The sequence below is a fragment of the Bactrocera latifrons genome, unplaced genomic scaffold, assembly GCF_001853355.1.
Source record: "Bactrocera latifrons isolate USDA-ARS-PBARC rearing strain unplaced genomic scaffold, ASM185335v1 scaffold_727, whole genome shotgun sequence".
Lineage (NCBI taxonomy): Eukaryota > Metazoa > Arthropoda > Insecta > Diptera > Tephritidae > Bactrocera > Bactrocera latifrons.
This window is the reverse complement of record NW_017537409.1, coordinates 1-4,271: the sequence shown is the minus strand read 5'-3', so window position 1 is coordinate 4,271 and position 4,271 is coordinate 1. Positions and strand designations below refer to the sequence as shown.

The 4,271-nt window shown below is 30.3% G+C and overlaps 1 long non-coding RNA gene across 2 annotated transcripts; it reads left to right on the top strand.

The window, feature by feature from the left end:
* The first annotated feature begins 3,275 nt into the window (after positions 1-3,275).
* On the top strand, positions 3,276-4,073 carry LOC108976093. Of its 2 annotated transcripts, none has more exons than XR_001993923.1 (3): positions 3,276-3,314; positions 3,391-3,778; positions 3,860-4,073. It is a non-coding gene; the product is annotated as an uncharacterized LOC108976093 (long non-coding RNA). The 2 variants fall into 2 exon arrangements; XR_001993922.1 differs by having other exon boundaries at positions 3,279-3,317.
* Positions 4,074-4,271: the final 198 nt, after the last annotated feature.

The following is a 4,271-nucleotide window of genomic DNA, read 5'->3' as shown; positions in this document are numbered from 1 at the left end:
AAGTACTTTCTTTTAATTTTGTGAAACTTTTTTTTTCGATTTATCAATAAAATTCAACTTTTATGAATTTGTACACCATAACGTTTATGTGGCTTAATTGGGTGAGCACAAGTGTACATATATATATTGTTTTGTCGTTAATGAATAATTCAATTGTCCATACTTTTAAGTATGGTATACTCCATAGAATAATCCTTAAGAGCTGTTGCCAATTCCATTAATGTTGTATTCAAGGCAAAATTACGCGCCAAAACTTTTTCGAAATTTTTTACAACCTCTTCTTGCACTGCTGAAATCTAATATGTTTAAAATGAAATTGGATTAGGCTCTTAACATAAACAGTTATTTTTATATATAAATTATAGGACTCTTATCTCAATTATCATCATTTATTTCCGTCTCTAATTTCACGATATCATCATCTGTTTTGATAGGAAATTTGGAAATAGCTCCAACAGTTCCCTTCTCCTTTTGAGTTAGATTTTGTAACAAAACGGTATGTTCCGCCAAAATATTAATGATCACTTTGTTTTGTTTTCCAATTAATTCTGGAAAAATAAAAGAATGAGGGTATTTTAATGATATTCCATTTGATTACAATTATGTATATGTATGTAATTTTGTCCACAAATAATTTTTGAATGTTGTTGCACTTATCGCAACCATCATTGAAGCTATCTAAATAATAAAAATTGTCAATGTAAGTTTTTTCCTTATGTACCAACTCCAAATATTTACATATGCATGTAAGTATGTATATGAAAACAAAATTAAAAACGTTAATTAGTGCAGCCATGTAATATTGGTATAAAATTCAATTGAAAACATTTCATTTTCAGTTCTGGGTACAGCATCTGCTAAGCATATACCCAAAGTTGAAAAAGAGTCTAAGGGTTCTTTGAAACAACTAATAGTATTAACTTATCGTCTTCCAATTATTACCCCAGAGCCGGAATCCGATTTTTCAAAAGCTTGAATATTTATAATAATAAAAGGGTAGATTAAACAGATATTATTTGGAATTTTTGTGCTAAACAAATAATGCAGATTGGTATATGTTTTAATATTTGAATTCATTTCTATAAATCCTGTTATTTTAGATTTAATGTGAAAGTCAGAATATGTATTTATATTAGTTAGTTGCTTTAAAATTTTAGTAGGTTTTCGAACGTTTTTTTTTTAATTTTGTAAATAATTTTCAAAGTCATGCGCAGAAAATTCGGAATAGCTCCTAACGTTTTTACACCATCAGCTATGTAGGTGCAATAGACTGTGAACGTTGTATGAAACACTATCATCTCCAAATATTTTTGGAAAATTTTCAACGAATAATTTCAAGGCGTCTTCCGCATTTTTTAAGTTTGAATGAACATTTTGTGAACAGGAGAGCAATGTACAAGCGCAATGTAATAATAAAAACTCATAGTATACATCTTCATGCACTTTATCTTTTAGAACTAAAATACCTGTGTTAGCAAAAATTGTCTGAATTCTGTAGCCTTCCAATGTGTAACTTCCTCAATACTTCTAGGTAGACGAACGAATTCCTTTGGAATGTGAATTTTAAGCGATTCCAAATGATCGGATATTTGTTTTTTGTTTGCTACACATAGTCGCTTTTCATAATTTAATTTATTTTTTAAAATTCTAACTAAAAACTTTTTCATAACTCCAGGATATATTAAATGCATTGGATCTAAAGGTACCTGTGTTAACATTTTTAAATTTACTTTTTCAAATGGTGTTTTAACTGTGCGAAATACTATTTGGTGATGATCAATGTATCTTCGGAGATCGAAATCTTCATCACCTACAATTTTTCCAACTTTCATGGGATACACAAGGGTATTTCAAATATCTTTGCTTCTGCTGTGCACTTTGAGCACCCATGAGTTGATGTGTGATGCGGAATACCACAGGCAAATGCTCTAGCTGGTGCAACATATATTAAAGATCTAATTTTTAATTCATATATTTTACCGCCTAATTCTAACCCATTTACCTTTAGAATTTGAAACTCATTGTCAAAAATAGCTCAAAAACTGATCAATATCACTTGGCTTTTGCTTGCCTTTATATATACCCACAGGAAATACCGATATATTTGGAATATTAACTATGCGTATTAAAATTGGCCAAAGTTGAGTTCTTGAACTATTGAATACTTTCAATTTTCTTAATTTGATTTTTAAGGCCGAGATGAACATACTTTCCCGGGGGAACATGTTCGGTAACCACTTCTTCATTTTTGTAGTCCAATAGAACTAAGGGACTTAACGGTTTCCTCTTTTAAAATAAATAAAAGCTCCCGAAGGCTTTATGACCGATTCTATTTTTAATCTGCCAAGCTTTCATTTTTTCCCGAAAAGAATTCTTTAATCGAAGCTTTTCCCTAGTGGCATCAGTACTATGAAAAGAATTGCAATGCGCAATATTCTCGGTAGCGGCGTCGTTTCCCCGAACTCGTACTGATGCCTTATTTTTACCGGCTAATTGCTCTGTATAAAACTCTTTTTTAGCTTTAAAAAGGCGTTTCAATGCCTCTTTGAGCAACTCATTTCATTTAATCACTAATTAATTTATTATTAAATTTTTCACACACTATACTCACAAAAGTCCTTGAAATTTCTCCAATTATACCGCAGTAAATTTTTCTTCCAATCTTCCAATCCATCCAGTCCGTCTGACAATTTCAAAATGAGTAAATGTAGGGGTGGGCGATACACAATATATGCTGTCTCTTATACACATCTAGATGAAACTGTAGGTGAGGGCACGTCGAGGAAAATTTAATTTAATTATAAATTTTTTAAATAGAATATAAAAATTTCGGTGCAAATATGTTTATTATAATAGAAGTGTTTTCGAAARTTAAGAMTAAAGATAAAAATTAYCTTAAGAAWAATATTTTTGTGCACATTTTAAATTAAGCGTACAAAAATTTGATAATATTATATCAAAAAGATTGCAGAACACCAGACGAGAATATTCCGAAAACGAGCAACAAAAGTTTTCGCGTGTAAACACGTTCTAAGTTAAAAATTTTATGTAAATCGATTTATTATGTTATTCTCCATAATTAATAGTTCCTTTTTAGACTAAAATATTCAATGTTTTTWATAATTTGCTTCAATTTGTTTTAAACTAAAATGAGAAATGTTTCAAATTCTTAGAAGACACTGTTCGTAAAATTGTATTTCAAAGATCTTTTTGAATTAAATTTTTGCTCTAATTCTTATACATATGTGATTAATGAAAGCAACCGCAAATACAGAAAAAGTTTAHGTGGGGTAAAAATTAACAAATTCTTCAACGTGGTAATAAATAAGAAATATTTACGTTAATAAAGGTTTTTTGAAATGTATTAAATAATTTTCAATGACTTTTTAGCAAAAATAAATCGATATCTCGTTACGATTTATTTAAAATTATCGTTATTTTTATGATGTCCATTGCTAAATATACCTGCATACGAGTATAACCGAATCAAATTGCCGAATAATCACGAAAAAGATGACGTTCAATTTCGGACATCGTCCAGTGCAGCATAACACATGGTTAGGTATGTAACCAGATCTCATCGCCTCTACTTCGAAGCATTACGCAATTGGACTACGTAGTCCTCAAATTTTTGCAGGGTATGTTACCCGCAAAAACTACGAAAATTGTTCTACAAAAWCAACAACGGTTTCAAATAGCATCAGCACCCTGCAAAAATTAGAGGATAAGTGCAACAACCTTCAAAAATTATTTGTGGACAAAATTACAGAATTGGGAGGTATGTTAAATATATATACATATACATAATTGTTATCAAATGGAATATCATTAACATACCCTCATTCTTTTATTTTTCCAGAATTAATTGGAAAACAAAACAAAGTGATCATTAATATTTTGGCGGAACATACCGTTTTGTTACAAAATCTAACTCAAAATGAGAAGGGAACTGTTGGAGCTATTTCCAAATTTCTTATCAAATCAGATGATGATATCGTGAAATTAGAGATGTTTTTATTATTATTTTCTTTATTAAAAAATTTTTATTTTACACAAGTATATTAAAATTGAAATATTTTCTTTGGATGCTGCAATTAATTTTTTATAAAAGAAAGACGTGTGGCACTCGGGGACTGCCGCGGTAAAGCTATTGCGTAGCACAGGGATGGGCACATTTTTAGCCCGCAAAGTTAGCAAAGTGCGCACGATGGCTTGATGAGGGGAATATCAGTTTACGGAGGGAAGGGCAAAAGAGTTGTGAAAAAAATCAA